The sequence below is a fragment of the Aedes aegypti genome, chromosome 2, assembly GCF_002204515.2.
Source record: "Aedes aegypti strain LVP_AGWG chromosome 2, AaegL5.0 Primary Assembly, whole genome shotgun sequence".
Taxonomy (NCBI): Eukaryota; Metazoa; Arthropoda; class Insecta; order Diptera; family Culicidae; genus Aedes; species Aedes aegypti.
The window spans coordinates 199,991,708-200,011,072 of NC_035108.1; the positions used below are offsets into that span (position 1 = coordinate 199,991,708).

Below are 19,365 nucleotides of genomic sequence, written 5' to 3' on the forward strand. Positions count from 1 at the left end.
AAGCATTTGATAACATAAGGAGTGTATCGAAAAGTAGTCGCAAACATTCAAAACGGTGTATTTCAGAGCATAGTTCACCTTTTCAAAAGCTTTTTTCACGCAAATCTTCATCATGTCATCAAATATTGAAGCAGCTAAAAAAATTATGAATCATATGCAGTCTTAATATAAATACAACAAGGTTTATAGAGCATGGAAAATAAAATCTTGCACAAAATTACATTTTTGAAGTGTCTTCTGAAGATTCGACGATTTGTATTGAACAAAATGTATATCAAACAAAATAGGATGAAAAGCTTATTCGATCGGAAATATGTTTACTTCACACAGCACGTAAAAATAAATTCAAAAATAATAATTATTGCTCTTAAAAAGCTCAATCATTGGAACAAGGTCGGTTTTAGAAAGTCACTTTTGTTTAATCAACTTTTGAAGCTCTGTCATATACAGCGGTAATTATATATAGTAACATTGTTTGCTTACGTTACTTCATAATATGCAAAAAAAACTTTTCCAATCAAAAAACATTTTTTTATTCGTTACAATCGTACGATATTACCATTAACGTGTAGAAAGAAAAAATCAAAAAACGAGGTCCTTAAAAATCGACTTTTTTCGATTTTTGTATTTGCTCTCAAATGTTTGTTAATGAATTTTTCAAAATATTTTTTACACTATGTCATGAGAGTTGTGGCACAGAATATATTAGCATAAACAAAAACCATTTTTTCTTAAAATTTAACACATTTATTAACATATCAATTTTTTCAGAGGTGTGTAAGATTTTCATCGACATCTGTTAGTAATTTGCAAAATTATCATGCAAAATACCACTTTATTGAAAAAAATATCTCCGCATCATAATTTTTAAATACATGGTAAAGCATTTCTGATCAAAAAATTGTTTGTAGGTTCAACCCATTATTTTTGAGACTGTTTTGAATGTTTGCGACTACTTTTCGATACACTCCTTATTTTGTTTTCATTTTGGTTGAATAAGCAGGCAACATAACAAACATGATAACAAAAGTTTACACTAAAGATATCATTGTGTTATCATTTGAAACACATTGATAACAAGTTTTGTTATTCAGTCAATTTCCCTTATTGATAACCCATTATGTTATGAATTTGTTATAAAGATCGAATTATGATAACAAACATTTTACGTCATTCACTCGTCGGTGGCATCCTCGATTCAAAATTCGTAAAAACAAGAGTCTTCGTATTGATAACAAAAAATAACAAAATGTAATAATGATGTACATCTTGTTATCACTATGTTATGCGATTGTTATTCGACTTTGCTCGGGTATTCTCCATGACAATTTAATGTCATCCGCTGAAGCAAAAGAAAGAAGTAGGTACGGAACATCGTTGGCGGCAGATTTCGCCTTGGTTTCGTTCGTCCGAGAGTAGAGAAGCGAACCAAATGCCACCAGCGTTGGGAAACTCGTGAGTACTCACCGAAAACTGCAAACTCACTCGCGAGTATGAGTTGTACAGCTTGAACTCTCGCGTGAGTATACTCAGGCGTGAGTTCAAGCTGTACAACTCATACTCGTGAGTGAGTTTTTGACTAACACTAACTCACTCGTGAGTAATTTTACTCACTTGAAGTATTGTAAATGTTCTTAAAGCTTGCGAATGGCTCATATCAATAATAAGTAATAAGTAAGACTGTTCTTGTTGCGGTCTTATTCAAATAAAAAGATGAATGTAATTCTTAAAACTATTTTTAATTTTAGATCAATACACTAAATCCGCATGACTTCCGTTACCTTATAAATTTCACGAATGAAGAATGATTAAACTTGTAATTTTACGAGTCGATTTTTCATCGATGGGGTGATATGAGCACCCTACATTTGATTATGAATTCATCTCATATAATCTCTACTCACTAAACATTCCAATAAATTAAACAGCAAAAAGATTAAATTTTAAAGAACATATCATTGTCTGTTTGTGTCCATAAACTGGTGTTCTAAAGCACATACTAGTTAGGAATAATTTACTTCATTTAACTGATGCATACCATAAGTGTAATTCAATTTCACCACGAACAGAGATGATTAGGACTACGAAGCTTCTTTGTGAAAAAGAAGATAAAATCAACCCAAGAACAGTTCTTCAGAATGTTTTAAAATTACACACGTGATGTGTTGGTTCAGCTTGGTATTGTGCGCATTGTACTCAATATTGTGTAACTTCGTTTTGGCTTGTAGTTGGTTTCGTTGCACAAATTTTAGCTTTTGAAGGCTTTCAATTTGATGAAAATTAGATGATCATCTCTATGGTGCTTAAGCCTACGACCCTAGTTTGGGTCATGTCTCAAGAATTCACAACACGCATAGCAAAGCTATCCCAGCATCTATTTATTAGGTAAAATAATCACTGAAGCAAGAATAATGTAATCATCGGTGCCACGAAGGAATATACCGTTGTCACATTTCTTCTTAAGGGTTAAACACAATGCAACGGCATTACGGCAAGAACGGCAAAACGATAACACCGACTTGAATGACATGTCAATGTTTTAGAGTACACAAAAATATTATAAATATTACAATACTATATTCAAAAAATATATACCAGAATTGTGCTTAATTTTACCATGTCTGTAGTCGAAATCAGATTGTTGTAAATTAATTCTGTCAAATGTACCAGTAATGTGATGGGATGTACCGAAAACATAGTAAATTGGTCTGAAATTCCATGATAGTTTCAAGAATGTGCGTAGTCAGCTAAATTAGTCATTTTTACCACAGATTTTTTTTTCGTGTAGCCTTCAGAATTTCCTGAGATATTCTCTAATCATATCACTTCAGAAGGTAATTTTATACCCCCAGCTAAATCAAGTGATCGACAATAAAATGAGTGGTTTCCAACATAGAATGAATGCAGCAAATCGACAGCAAAATGATGGGGCTCAATTCAATGTTCCAGATTGATCATCCACTTGCGAGCCGCCCTACAGTGAATTGTGACTGTGGCTTTCATATAGAGTATTTCGTACTCGCCAAGCAGCCGCAACGAGCGTTGGCCAATCGTCGACGGGACTCTGAAATAGAACCAGATTCAGCTCCTAGAACCAAAGGAAAAAAAACTCAGCAGTAGCCGCTGTTTTTCCCACAATATTATCGAAAAAAGACAATGTAGCAACGGCTGAAACGGAAGAACCGGCCCCCAAGCAGTGTGCCGGCAGATGACGATCGAACCATTCAACGCATTACTAGAATCAGCGGAAACACTGAAAGTTGACAGCTGCAACAAAGAGGACGAATCGGATCGATCTATCGAAGAATGCAAACCGGAAGATAATAGTGCCCCGTAAGTTATGGCAAGTGTTACAACAGCGATGACAGTAAAGGTACCTATGATAGGAACTATCGAGCAAAGCGAACAGTCCAGCGTCGTCAATCGTTTACGATGCGTAATGCGAAATATGTAGGGTGCCGGTTCCAATGGTTGTAATGTACCAGTAGATTGGACTATGGAATAAAACGTACATTTTTCGATAAAAACGACATGGGCTATTTTTGGTGGATAGATGGTCTCTAGTTTAGTCTATTTACCAAATTTCTGCTTTTAATTTTATCAAAAAGCCATATAAATAATTAAGTTTATGCAAAAAATTTGCTCCATTGTTCCAGTAGTTGCCGTCGTGTTCCAGTAGTGGATCAACGGATGGAAGCAGTTTTAAAGTGGATCTTTAAAAATGAAGAAGAGCCCGAGGGAAAAAATATTAAGCCTATGTAAAAAATTATCATTTTGTTAAAAATTCTTTGTATAATTCCCGAACGTCTACTACTGGAGCACTAACGCAACTACTGGAACACGTGTACCAATAGTGGCTCAAGCGATTTTATGTTTAAAAATAAGTTTTATCACTCTTTTTATATTTTCCCATATAGTAGAGGTTGAAATCTTTCTGTTGACGTCAAAAGATCTCTGTTAAGCCTTTCCGTTATTTTGTTATGATTTTTTATAGCTTAGGTAGTCCACTAATGGCACCGCCACCCTAATGTCAAATATAAGGACGATTACTAATTTTACCAAAATAATAACGTTTAAGTAGACTTAAATCAAACTTAAACCCCAAACACAATGTGAACGGTAAAATGGAACACCCATCTTGATCTACACTCTTCTTGTCAAATCCATGCTGAATCTGATCAAGTCGACATTGATCAAAGACATGTTATTCAAATCGGTGTTGCTGTTTTGCCATTGCATTGTGTTTGACCCTTTATTCTTAGGGTGCTTATCTTGCCCCGTCTACCTCTACGCTGATTTGTTCCACAAAGCTTTTGTTCGACGTCACCGTGTGACCCTGCTCATAAACCAACGTACCAAGCTACAGATAGCGTTCAAGTATACAATATTTTCCTCTAAATGCCTGGATGGTACGATCTCGGTCCTTCAGCGCCTGCAGATCTGCAGATCGATCTCCTTCCACAGCTGCTTCTACGTCTGGCCTCATTGGCCGCTCACAAAGTTGTCGAACATCAACGCTCTGATGTAGTTGACTGAGGACTGCTAGCATGCTGGGATAGTTTGACTCGGGCAGTTTGTTTAGGATCACGTGAGCTTTCCTAGCTTCTTCAAATCCACCAAATCTTCTCCTGCACATGCGTTGAGGGCGGCCACGAACGCATCCACCAACCGATCCCATTGGATTTTAAGGTGCCGTTCTTCGTAGTTCACCAGGTCGTTTAGCGGGTTATTTGTGTCTGTGACCAGCCGCTGGATGTATGTCCGCCGGACACTGTTCGGAACTGGTGAAGCTACTGCTCAAGTTTCGGTGCTTCTTGATCCGTTCAACACTGATTAACCATCCGTCACATAGACGAATTATTTCACAGAATCCGCTAGATCGGGATGCCGGTTGCGATGATTGGATTGCAGCAGTATTGAACGATGGAATGTGGTTTGGATTTTTTGCCACCGCTGCAGTAATCACCAATTTTCATTTTTTGTCTCGAAACGTAGCTGAATCAAAAAGTATCATTGTAGTTATATTTGAACAAATAATTTATTCCAACTGACCTTTTCTGGCATACAGTTTACGTATGGATGATATTCCTTCTCATTCAATTCGATCCGGTTCCAGGTGGTCACCAAATCGGAAAAGTAATCTGCGGTCCAAAACATTTTTGCGATGATGGTCAATAAAAACAAAAAAAGTCATCTGTCATTGAATCCTGAGAAAATTGAGAGAATCTCTCACGTATCGCTCTCTGTAAAGGCTGGAGCACAATGGATCCGGTTGACAATCCGTTTTTTTGACAGCTATTTTAAATTAACGTGATCATATGCGCCAACGCACAATGCATCCGGATTGACTTTGCGGTTTGGTACTAAACTGTACTAAACGCAAACTCAACCGCATAGTCATCCGGAAGAATAGAAAATTTCCAAATCTTGCGCTTGAGTTTGCGGAAAGCTTGTTTGTTTTGACCGCTTTCTACAGTGTACGGTTGTTAAGTTTAGTGATTTTTGTGCATAATTAGTCCAATTTTCACTAAATAAAATACAACCGGATCTGTGGTGAGGTGGTGAGATAAGCATTTTCGTTGGTGGGCAATGCATAATCTCGGCTGCAACAGAAGCGGTGATTAACATCACAGTGAAGTTTGAATAACATTTCCTGCATGGAGTCGATGCTGCTGTTGGTGATGTTGCGGATAGTTATGGTCTTCTAATCTATTTCTGTTCTATTCATCGTTGGTCGATGAAGGAAACGACCATGTAGCGAAGTGCAACGAGGGTCATATTTCGTAATTAACGATAATATTGGTTCCGTAAATCTTCCAGGAGATACTTCAGGAATTTTTCTATGATTTCCTCCTTAAACTATTTCATGAGTTTCTTCTGGGATTTTTACAGAAGGTGCTACAGGATTTTTATAAGTCCTCCAAGAGTTATGTGTGGAATCCCTGTTTGAGGTTTCTCTGGAAATTTTCCAGTAGATTCTTCTGAAATTCCTATAGGCATAACTTTTGGATTTCCTCCAGGAGTTGCTTATGTTATTTTTTCTGAAGTGTATTCTATAACTCTACAAGGGCTTGTTTCTGGAATTCCTCTAGAGGTTCCTTTTACAATAACTACAAAAAATGCTTCTAGATTTTCTTCTAGAGTTCCTCTTGGATTTTTTTTTTCTGGAGTTCTTTTTTAATTCCTTTCAATGAAATCTTTTTGATTTCTTTTAAGAATTCCTTTTGTATTTTATTAGAGGTTCCTGCTGGAATGCCTCTCCATTCGAAAGCTGCTCCTGAATTTCATCAAGAAGGTGCTTCTCTCATTTCTTTAGAAGTTCCTCTTGAAGTTACTTCTAAATTAATCTAGAGAAGTTAACTCTGAAATTGCTAGTAAATTTCTCCAGGAGTTCCTTCTGTGATTTCTTTTGGATATTTAAAAAAAAATGTGAAAGAGTTTTCCTAGGAGTTGTTTTAAAAATTCATCAATAAATGACTTCTGATTTTATTTCAGAAAATCCTCCAGGGTCTCCTTCTAGGATTTCTCCTATTTGTAATGGAAATCTTCCAGAAGTTTCTACTGGAATTCCTTCTGTGGCTGCTTCAGAATATGCTTCAAGTATTTCTTCTAAAATGCCTTTAGAGAGTTTTTTTTCTGGAATTCAACATTGATTTTTTCTTTAAATTTTCGCCAGAATTTTCTTCTGTAATTCCTAGAATTTCTCTGGCAGTTCAAATTTCAGAGGCAATTTCTTGGATTGATGCTTCTTGAATTCCTCAAAGAATTATATCCAAAAATTTCATCAAAAAATGCTTTGAAATTCTTACAAGAGTTGCTACAGAAATGGATCATTAAAATAACCAAAACGGCCGCTATGTCACAATGTTATATCCCATATACGGTGGCGCCGCTGCTCTGATGCGGTGAGTGCCAAATGAGTGACCTTCAATGATCCATTCTCCAAAGAGGTAATCCTGGGTGTCCTTCATGAGAACCTCTGGAATTCTTCCAGATTATTTTAGATTTTTTCAAAAATCTGCTACTGGAATTCTTGCTTCTAGAATCTCTCCTAGTATTTTCCGGAAATTGCTTGCTGAAAGAGTTGCTTCTAAAATTCCTTCATTAATTCCTTCAGAAATAAATTCTAGGGTTGCTTCTGAAATCCTTCAGAAATTCCTAGTGGAGTTTATCCAAGATTTATTTCTGGAATTCATCATAGAATTGTTTCTGAGATTTCTAAAGGAGTTGCGTCTGGGAATTCTCACATAAACGCTATCGAAATTACTTCAAAAGTTGCTTCGGGAGATGATTTTGAAATTCCTTCTAGGGTTCAACCTGGACTCCCTCGAAAGTTGCGTCGAAACTCCTCAAGGAATTACTTCTAGAATCACTTTAAGAAACCATCCTGGAATTAGAGTTGCTTCTGTAATTTACCATAGAGTTGATTCCTACTTGATTTCTGCCGAAACTTGCTCTAAGAATTTCTTTGATTATGGATTTCCTCCGATAGTAGCTTTTGGGTATCGTTCAAGATAGTCACTTCCTTCAAGAATATATATTGAGTTCCCCAGAAGGTATTGTCTATAATTGCTCAAAGTGTTGCTTCTGGGATTCCTCCCAAATTTTCCCCTAGAATTCCGCCAAGGATTGCTTCTATGAATTCTCATGGAGATGTTCTTGGAATTTTATCAATAGGTGGTAATGGATTTCCTTAAGGAAATGCTTCTGGAACTCTTTTAAGAGTTCCCATTGGAAATCCTCCAGGAGTTGCTTCTAGGATTTTACAAGAAGTTGCTCCTCAATTCCTGAAAATGTGTAAAGAGTTGCTTGTAAAAAGACTTCAAGAGTTCCTACTGGAGTTATTCCGAGATTTGTTATGAAATTCCTACACGAGTTCCAACTGGAATTTCTCCGGGAGTTACATCTAGAATTAGAAGTGGATACGAGTAACTGACACTGAAGAAGACTGCAAGTGGTAGTCGAAATACGCGTATCTGTCAAAGATAAGCATTTAGGAGCGGAATTAAAAGGAACACGGTACTCCATCTACTTTAAAGTTTCTCTATTTGAGATTCTGCTCAGAGGATTCGAACATTCATTAAAGAGCTAGAATTACTGTAGAAAAGGCTTTTGAAAAATCGCAACAAGTTGCTCCTGGAGTTTTTTCAAGTGTTGCTTCTGAAATTTTTACCGGTAGTGCTCTTGCATTTCCTTCAAAAATTACTCCTTCAATTTCTCCAGAAATTTCTTCTGAAGTACATATATGTTTTGCGAATTTGATCCAGAAAATCCTTCAAGTGCTGCCTCTTTGATTCCTGATTTTTTTTTTATTTCTTTATTAGTATCATTCCAAACATTACATTCATTTCTTATATCTAGGTGTTCTGTGTTATTAGACAACACTATCATCCTTATTTGGTAAAACAAATTTAAGATTTTATTAACATTTTACATTTCATTTGCCGTAGCAGTTCAGATTTTTTACAGGTGAGTAGATTTCACCTGTTTATAAGAGAAAAAATACGCTTTGAATATACTTAACCTAACTTAACCTAAACATACAACGCATTAATCGTGGCAATAGAAGATTGTAACGATTTTTGCCTGTAATTATTTATTATTTTATTTGACATTTGTTCCAATGTTTCAACATTGGATATTCTATGTAACTCATTGGTACTATACCAGGGAGGAAGTCTCAGAATAATTTTCAAAATTTTATTTTGAATTCTCTGCAGAGCTTTCACAGCTAGTCCATATTGGTGCAGCATACAACATGGCTGGCCTGAAAATTTGTTTGAATATCAAAAGCTTGTTCTTAAGACAAAGTTTTGATTTCCTATTAATAAGGGGATAGAGACATTTTACATATTTATTACATTTGGCTTGAATGCCCTCAATGTGATTTTTGAAAGTTAAATGATTCCTGAAATAGTTTCTCCTAGAGTTCCTTTGATAACACTGCGGAACACGTTTTGGTCTCCAGCATCAAAATACCTCTATTTACTTAATTAAGGGTTGCTAAATCCATTGCAGTTTACAGAATTATCATAGCACGTCTAGTTTTTGAGATATTAGGTGTTGATAATGCAAAAATTGACTATTTCAGTCAACTTGCATGCAAGTTTGTCAGCTTGTAAGGAAAATTATTTGCTTAATTTGCCACAGAATTCAATATTTATGTGTATAACAATACTTATTATCAAAGTTCATAATACTTTTCATGCGGAAAAGTTATTTTTTGATGGTATTGTATTTTGCCATATAAGAGTAACGAAGAATTTCGTATGGAGACTGCAAGCATGTTGAAAAAATCGGTTTAATCTAAATTTAATCGTGAAATTTCAACCAAAATATTTCTAAAACGAAAGTTTAAGTCCTCTTTTACATGCTTGGTGGATAAGATCACAAAAAAGTTTGATAAAATATACTTCAAATTTTAGGTAAACATCAATAAAACCAATGTTTTATACAACTTTGGCGACCTGTAGCTAAAAATTGTGACGTGCTGGAAAATTTCTGAAAACGGCATCACATTCAGCAACCCAGAGACACATAATTTGATTCTTGAGACACGCGAAAATGTCATTTTTGTTGCGCTGTGTAATTGCTCCCGGATGTCGTTCAGAAGGTCTTCCCACGAAGTTGCATGAGTATATTTTACAAAGTTGTTCTTGCAGTCCCTTTAATTGTGTCTCCTGGAATTCCTTTAAGGCGTATTTGGGTATTTCTCGAGAAATTTCTTCAAGAGTTTTTCTGGAATTGTTCTAGAAATTCGTCCTCAAATTCCTCCAAGAGCTGCTTATAAAATTCTGTAAAATTGCCTCTTGGATTCTTTTAACTCTTTTGTAATTGTTTCAGAAGTTGCTTCTGAAATTCTTTCTGGAGGTCTATCTGAAACCCTTGAAGAGTTGTTTTGAAAATTGAAATTTCTCTAATTGAGTTTTATCTGGAATTTTCCCGAAAGTTCCTTCTACACTTACTCTACAAACCGCTTCTGAATTCTTAAAGTTGTAGATTTTGGAATTGATTTAGTGGATATTCCTGAAATTTCACACGAAGTTGCATTTGGCCGTCCTTCTTGAATAAAACTGTTCTTAAATTTCCTTCAAAAATTGCTTCTGAAACTCTGTCTGGAGTTCCTCTTGGAATACCTGTGGGAGTTGCTTCAGGGATTTCTCAAGGAGTCGTTTCGGGAATTCCTTCAAAAGTTTCTTCTGGAGCTCCCTCTGGATTTTTTTTCAATTCCCTATGGAATTACTTATTGGATCCTTTTAGAAAATCCTCCTGGTATTCCTCCAGGAGTTGCTTCTGAAATTTCAATTTGGAGTTCCTCACGTTAACGCTCTTCGAATTCTGCCATGCTTCTGGAATTACTCATTAAGTTGTTGTTGTTGTTGTATTGGAATTCCTTCAAGAGTTCCTTCTCGAAATCCTCAGAGAATGGTTTCTGGAATTTCTCAAGGAGTGGCTTAAGGAATTCTTTTAAGAATTTCATTCGGAATTCCTCCACGAGTTTCTTCTGTAATTTCTCGCAAAGTTGCTTTTCAATTTACTTTGTAGTTGATGCTGGTATTCCTCAAGGAGATGCTTCTGAAATTCCTACAAAAGTTTCTGTTGCAATTCCTCAAGAAGATACTTTTGGAATTCCTTAAAAAGTTTCCATTGGAATTCCTCAGGGAGTTGCCTGTAAAATTCTTCAAGGAGTTGCTTCTAGAAATACTGAATGAATTACTTCTGGTGTTTTAATGAACTCTGATATTTATCTGGGACCTGCATTCATTTCTTCAATTTATTAGTTTCTGAAATTTGCCACGGAGATTCTTAAATAATTTCTTCAAAATTTGCTTCTAGAAACTCTTCTAAAAATTGCTTCTGTAATTTCTTCAAGAATTTCTCCTGATGTTCTCACAAGAGTTTCTTCTGGAATTCTTCCAACATTTGCGTCTGGAATTTCTTCAATAAACTATTATAAAATTCCTCCGCTTGTTGCTTGACATTCTCTTAAGATTCTGGAATCCATTATTAAATCCTCAGCATTATTTAAAAATATAAAAACAAACAAAAATCCCTGGGTAAAGGTACAACCTTGTGATCAGCATGATTGCTGTCAGGTCCTGGGGCTTAAATGTATCTTTACTCTAAGAAGAAAGATGCACACTAGTGGTGCTTTTGGTGATGCACCAGGAGTTTTATCAATAATTCCTCTATACATTTATTCACAGATTCGACAAGAAATTCCTCCGAGGAAAATTCTTCAAGCATTCTTCCAGAGATTCCTTCAAAGATTGCTCTACAAACTATTCAGTATTTCCTCCAATGATTCCATTAAAGATCAATCTAAAAAAAAATCCTCAAGTGATTTCTTCAATAGTTCTTCAGAATTTACTTCAAGGCTGCCTCCAAGAATTTCTTAAGAGATTGCTATAACAATTTCTTCAAGAATTTCTCTAGAAGTTAGTTCCAAGGATTCTATCACGCGTTCCTCCTAGGATTCCTCCTTAAATTCCACTAGGAGTTGCTTCAGAAATTCCACCAGGAATTATTTTATAAATTCTTCTTTGTACCCCTGAAGAAACCCTACGAGGCATTCGTCCTGGGATTCCTTCAGAAATTGCTTCAAGGATCTACCAAAAATTTCTCCGAGGATTCCCAAAGGAATTTATCCATCAATTTCTTTCAGTATTTTTGCAGGATTTTTTCCAAGGAATCCACCAGGAATTGACTTCGATAATCCTTTAGGATCTTCTTCAGGGATCGCTTTAAAGTTCTTCCAAAGTTATATTAAGGAATTTCTCCAGGGAATTCCCTGGGAATTTCTCCAGTGATTTCTTTGGTGATTCCTCCAAGGATTTTCCAAGACATTGCTCCATTGATTTTTCCAGAAATTTTCGTAAAAATACTTCCATGTGCTACTCTAGGTGTTCAACCCCTTATGAAAATGCTTTGTTTAATACTCTGAATAAATTAAGTGGTATCCCTGGAGGAATTATCTTTTTAACTTTGCAGAAAATTCCAGGAATACCTAGGGTTCCTGATCGATTCTTTCGTGGAAATATTTATGGTTTTTCAGAAAAAAATCTTGTGGACTCTTTGGAAATTTTTTAATGAATTCCTTGGAGGATAACTCCCCCGAATAAAGAAAAGAAATCCTGGTAAAACCTTTCAAGTATTTTCTGATAGAACTACTGGTGAAACTCTGGTATATTTTTCTGGCGGAAATTCTAATAATGAAATAATCAAAGGAAATACTGGTGAAGTCTCTGAAGGAATTACTAGTGGAATCTTTAATGAAAACGATGTCAAATCCCCGATATGACTGTTACTGGAGGATATACTGGTGGATTCCCAAATCACTAGTTAAATCCTTATATTTTCCAGTAAAAGCGCTGGAGGAACTCCTGAATACCCGCAAGAATGTCTGGAGATATTCCACGGAAAATTCCTTTAAAAACTCCGAGAGTAACCTCTTGAGGATTTCCGGGATTCCGGGAGGAATCTATTGATGAAATCCTTTAAAGAAATTTCTGGTAAAATCTCTGGAGGAATTCCAGATAACCTTCGAGAATCCTTGGAAATATTCTGGAGGGAATTCCTTAAGGCCTTCCGAGATTAATTCCTTGGGGAATTTCGACAGACATCCCTTGATTAATTCTGGGAGAAATCCCTTTCAGGAGGAATCCTTTGAGGTATTATGTGAGGACTAGAGAAACCAATGGAAGAAAATTCTGATAGAATTCCTGAATAAATTTCGGGAGGAATCCGTGGTAAATGACATGATGGGCCCAAAATAACCTTAGAGGAATTCTTGAACGAACGTTTAGAAAAAAATCTGATAGAATCCTTGACAGAATTTCTGATGGAATCTCAGAAAGTATCCATAGAGGAATCCCAGGAGAATTTTATAATGAAATCTTATAAATATTTCAAATGGAATCCATGGAAGAACTTCTGATGGAATCCTTGCAGAAACTCCTAATGAAATCTATTAAAGAACTTCTGATGAAATCCCTGGAGGAATTCATGATGAAATTCAAAAGAAAAACTCTTAATAGAATTATAGGTAGAATCTCTGATGAAACTTCTAATGGAAATCCTGGAGAAACTCCTGCTGTAATCCCTAGAAGAACTTCTGATGCAATTTCTGGAGTAACTTTTAATAGAAACTCTGAAGGAACTCCAGAGGGGATCCCTACAGGAACTCTTGATGAAATCCCTGATGGGATTCCTGATAAAATATCAGCGGAACTCCTTATGAAATCCCAAGATTATATCCTGATAGAATTTCTTGAAGAACCCCTGATATAATCTGCAAAGAAACTCCTGATGGAATCCCTAGAGAAACTTCTGAATGAACTGAATCACGTGCCTTTGGAGCCGGCCTTCTGATACCTGTAGGAATTCCAGGTGGAATCTCAGAAGAAACTCCTGTTGGAATCCCTGGAGAATCTATTAATATAATCCCTAGAAGAACCTCTGATGTTATCCATTCAAGAACCCCTAATGGAATCCCTGGAGAATTCCTAATGAAATCCCTGGAGGAACTCCTGATGGAATCCATGAAGGAATTCTTTATGAAATGCCTATAGTCACTCCTGATGGAATCCCTGGAGGAACTCCTGATGGAATCTCTGGAAGAAATCATGTTAAAAGATTCAATGGAACTACAGAAGCTTCTGATAGAATCTCGGGAGCAATTCCTGGTGGATTATCTAAAGAAACTGCTTATGAAATCCCTGAAGGAACTCCTGATGAAATCTTCAAAAGAACTCCTGATGAATCTCTGGAGGAGTTCCTGCTGAAATCTCTGAACTAACGTTCAATGTGATCTCTAGAGGAACTCCTGATGGAATCTCTGTAGGAACTTCTGTCGAACTTTCTGAAAGAATTACTGATAAGGTTCCAGAAGGAATTTTTGATGGAGGATCCTAATATAATCTCTGGAAGAATTCCAGGTGGAATCTTCGAAGGAACTTCTGATGGAATCTCTAAAGGAACTCGTGATGCAATGCCAGAAGGAATTCCTGATAATATTTCCGATGGAAATCCAAATAGAATTCCTAGAGGAACTACTTATGATATCCCTAGAAGACATCCTGACGAAATTCCTCGACGAACTCCTGATACAGTTTCTGAGGAACTCCTGACTGAATCTCTGGAGGAATTTTAGGTGTAATCTCTGAAGGAACTCTTGATGGAACCCCTGGAAGAACTCCTGATGGAAACCCTAAGGGCATTTCTGATAGAAGCTCTATAGGAACTCCTGATGGAATCCCTGGAGAAACTTCAAAAGAAAATCCTTGGAAAAATTCCTAAAGATATTCTTGAAAAACTCCTGATGAAATCTCTGGAGGAACTTCTGATGAAATCCCTAGCAGAACTCCTGATGAAATTCCTGGAGGAATTCCTGATATGATTCCTGATGGGAAATAAGAAAGACTCTTGATAGAATTCCTAGAGAAATTTACGATGGAATTCTTAGAGGAACTTCCGGTTTAATCCCTAGAGAAACTTCCAATGAAACCCTTATAGGGTCTCCTGATGAAATCCTTCGTGGAATTCATGATAGAATGATGAGAAGTAGGGGGAGATCCACCAGTACAGGACACTTAAGCCACTAAATTCATAATTCGAAAACTATTGATTTATGGACTCGTGTTACCCATTTATGATAAAAATTATCATTTTTATAGTGTACAAAAATAAATTTGAAAATATAAATATGAATTTTGACAATGTATTTTGATGGTGTATTTGAGTACCGTAAAACGGGGTAACTTTGATAGTTTTTTTTCGAAGAAAATTTGAATATCTAGGCATGCTGATTCAATTAAATATAATATATATTTTTAAAACAAGTACTGGTATCCTAACTATCGATTGCAGTTAATAGATTGCCAAAAGATTTATTATGAATGGATATATAATTTTTCATAGAATCGAAAGTCGGTTTTCTGTTTTGGGGTAACTTCGATAATAGAGTATAAATCGAACAAAATTGAATCAATTACGGAACATTTATAGGGCGTTACATACTTCTAGGCGTTTAACGCTATATGGAAATTTCTGACTTAGATTACAAAAATGGTCCCAGTTTGTAAAAATGGTATTCGCTAAGAGATTTGAAACCGAATTCATGTTCTACTACAACAAGGCTGTCAAGGATAAGCGACGAACTTATTATGACTTCATCAATTAGTGATCGTAGAACAGATTGTTTGTGAGCCTTTCAAAAATGCTAAAATCTAATAAATTTTTAATATTTGCATATAAATCCTCAAATACACTTGATTTCAACGAAAATAGCTTTGACATGAAGTGTCATACTAATACTCTTTACTTTTGCATTCGTATTGCTTAACTGATTAACTGAAACTTTGTTATTTCGTTGAGTATGTCGTGGGTTTCGCACTATCAAAGTTACCCGCATTATCAAAGTTACCCCGTTTTACGGTACCAAATTGATCGATCTTGAAAGGTGGCACCCAATACCGGACACGATCTGGAAATGCCTCGAATTCTGTAAATTTGAACATCATTGAATGTGTACACTATAGGAATAGTTTATAATTACCAATTCAATGCATTTGCAACATTTACAAGAACAATTTGAGTTTTTCTTAGTTTGCAAGATGCTTATCAAAAACCTCTTCCATATATGATGAAAAATAGCACATTTTACGATGTAGTTCTGAATGTTCATTCTTCTTAATTTTATTGCATGTTTGATACCATGATCGTCGGAACCCATGAAAAATGAAAGTATTTTGAGACACTGACGCAATAATTACAAAGATATCATATAACAAATCAAGCTGTCCTAAACTGAGGGACAGGAGGTGCTTAACGAAAATAGGGTCCTAAAGCCCGAACCAAAACCCCTGTGGTGTTTTTGTCGACTAAGCAAACGTCAAACATGATCAAAAGTGTCAAGGTTCATTTATGAACCAAATTTTTGAATTAAAGTTTAAACATGTTATAGCCATTATTTGAGCGGGACAAATTGCTAAAGTAGTTACAATAACATGCTTTTTCGTGTTATTAAATAAAAACAAATTTCATTAAAAATTTTAGGACCCAATTGTAATTTGTCCATATTTAGTTCAATTATGGTACAAAGTACATTCATACTATCAAATAAGAATTATTTCCGATCATGCTTGCGTGATGCAAAGTATTTTTTCATATTGAAAATAATTACTTAATCGGCTCAACATTAAGAGAATACGTCAATTTTTAAAAGATTTTCAAACTTTTCTACTTTTTTAAAAAGGCATGCATATTTCAAGGATGTGTTATTCTACGCAAACAGTAGTCTACATAATAGCTTTCTTTTCTACTAATACACCATCTTGATTGGACCATGATTTCTCAATGTTTCGACTTTGTCCGGTATTGGGTGCTGTCCGGCACTGGGGGATCTCCCCCTATTCCTGATGGAATTCCTGGACGAACTCATGTTTAAATACCCACAAAATCTCCTGACCCCTAGAAGAACTACTGAAGGAATCTCAGTAGGTACTCCTGATAAAGTCTAAGGAGGAAATTTTGATGTAGTTCCTGATGGAATTTTGTGAAGAATTCCATGTGAACTTTCGGAAGAAATTTCTAAAAGGAATCCTTACAGGAATTCCTAATTAAATCACTGGTAAAAATCATGATTGAAGGAATTACCAATGAAATTCATGAAGAAATTTTGGTAGAATTTCTAAAGAAATTCTTGCAGCGTTACCTGTAGGAATTCCTGGTGAAATACCTTGTAGGAATTCATGTTACAATCCATGGAGGAATTCCTTATTGAACTTATGTTGGAATCACAGATAGAACTGCTGGTGGATTTGATAAAGAAATAAGCTATAGGTTGTGGGAAAACGCTAGTGGAATATACAGAAACAACTCAAGAGCGCACATTTGCTAGATCACCATGGCGTCGACGCTGCGTAAATTCACGCATTTTGACTTTCCATTCATCTGCATCGCCACTTCATGGAACGCCGAAGCTTCAATTTGACAAATAGTGGCCCAAAGTCACCCCGAGTGGGTCAATATCACCCCGAAAGATGGTATCTAACCTGTTGGCCAAGGACCTGTTTACGGATCGGTTCTAGAAATCTTTTGTCCTCCAGCCGAGCACGTGGATTTTTGTTTCTGTAAATATTCTTGCAAACCTTCTTGATTGCAAGGTGAATAAGATCAACTAAATTTTTAACTAATAACAAAGTTGTTCCACTGAGCTATTTACAAAAAACCACACAAAATCCCTCCTTTTCCATATCCTTAGGCAAAACACTTCACTACCGCTATATGTATGACTGATTCATGTTCTTTTGGCCTTGCATCATTCATATGTGTATTGGAAGTCAAGAGTAGAAGCAAAACTTAAAGAACCTTCTGGTCAAAGATGTTGCGTTGCCTACTTCCCAAACTCCAAAACCCCCTTGGTGTATTATGGACGGTGTGAGTTTTCAAACTTATGCTGGAGACTTGGCCCCTGACCCCCTTGTACATCAATAAAATAAAATAAAACTTCGTCTATGTTTCTTTGCGCATTGTCTCAGGGATTTGCATCAAGAAGTATTGAGCAGTTATCAAATAATCCCACCTAACACCTTCCAAGGCATCAGTCAAAACTGTACTGTGATTTTTCTGAAACCTTGATGATAGTGTTTAATTTCCTATAAAATTATTAATTCGACTCGGTTCAGCATCTACTTGATGCAAATCTTTAAAATGTGAAAAAAGAGATTGTTCTCAACTGGTTAACTGCAACCAAACGTATTGATTGTGCGTTGATTATCCGTTTTGCGTACGTTTTCCATTTTAGTACCAACCGGATCAAACGGATTGATAAACGCAAACTCAAACGCAAAACGCAACGTATCCATTGTGCTCCGGCCTTAACTATCATAACATGCTGCACATTATGAGAGACTATTTATCGTATACTGCTACAACTTTGATCAGATTGGGGGGATAGGGCAAACGCTCCCTTAGTGGAGGTAGCTCCAATAGTGGAGGTAGTGTGTTTTGGCATGTTTCGCGCTAATAAATGATTATGTGATATTTTTGTATTATGTACGATGCGAAAATGATACAAGTAATCGAATAATATTCATGAAATTTAACCGCAAAACTATTTAAAACAATTATTTTGCTTAATTTTTTTGCTCCTTTGTACCTATAGTTGTGCATCAGTACCCATAGTGGAGGGTCCCATAAGATATCAATGGTTTGCGCCACTAAAGGAACCTTCCTTAAAATATACCTCCACTAAAGGAACAGTGTTCCTATTATTGGTGCAAGGCTTTTTGCAGGGAAATTTCAAATGAATCGTGATTTTTATACATTTGAATGATAGAAGGATTTGAGATCTATCGAATGATACGTTAAAATCATATATTTCATGATCTTAACACCGTGTTTTAGCAGTTTTCCCTTAGGTGCACCACTAATGGTACATTTGCCCTAGTAGTGCATGATAAAACCCCTCTAAACATGCTCCAAGCCTGGGGGACACTATTGCTATTGGAAGTTCGTGGATTGTTTATCGTACCAGTAAAGAAAAACACCTATCCCCAACGGTAAACAAGCGAGAAAAATGGATTTTATCATCGCTCTCTCATTGGGGCTCTCGCTCGCTGCTTTCATCTATCAGACTTGTTACACCTTGCGATACAATGACGATCGTGGACCGCAACAGATGGGATGTTTGTCTTTGCTTGCTTTGATCGTACTTCATACTCAAATGAGAGCGAATTCTGCAACGCGCTATGACTCATTCGCGATGACGGAAGCAATTACCACAGTTGACCCTATGCGTGAAGCTCCGATTTCTTTACATGGCAAAGCATAGGGAGTCAATTTTCAAATGCTTTTAAAAAATTCAAAACATAATTTAATTAAATTCAGTCAAGTGTACGGGGTTAGATTTATGATAAGCTATAGAATCCGCAGAATATTGAGGGAAAAATATAAAAATCAAAATAATGTGTCTATAATGTAGCCCATCAAAAGTTTGTCAACATGTACTGAAAAGATTTTAAATAGCTATTGTGGTTAATTTTATATAAGCATTTGAAATTTCACTTCCTATACCTTGCCGGGTAAAATTTTCGACGCTTCACGCACAGAGTAAACTTTTTCCAGATGGCAGCACCGTACCTCCGTCAGAGCGAATAGCTCAGTCAGCTGATCTTAAGCCCTCAGTACACTCTTTGCCAAGTGTGCAAATTTTTCCACACGCATAAACTAACACTTCAATATCCACTTGACACTTCAGATGTTTTGTCATTGTTGAGACCGATGTTTGCATGTTGGTTTATGCGTGCGGAAAAATTTGCACACTTGACAAACAGTGTACTGAGGGCTTTAAGGCGAAGATGA

The 19,365-nt window shown here is 36.1% G+C and overlaps 1 long non-coding RNA gene across 1 annotated transcript; it reads right to left on the reverse strand.

Annotated features, from left to right (window-relative positions):
- Positions 1-4,745: 4,745 nt before the first annotated feature.
- LOC110675488 lies at positions 4,746-5,160 on the reverse strand. The gene is made up of 2 exons (XR_002499532.1): positions 5,053-5,160; positions 4,746-4,995 (listed from the first exon to the last, which is right to left on the reverse strand). It is a non-coding gene; the product is annotated as an uncharacterized LOC110675488 (long non-coding RNA).
- Between the last annotated feature and the right edge of the window lie 14,205 nt (positions 5,161-19,365).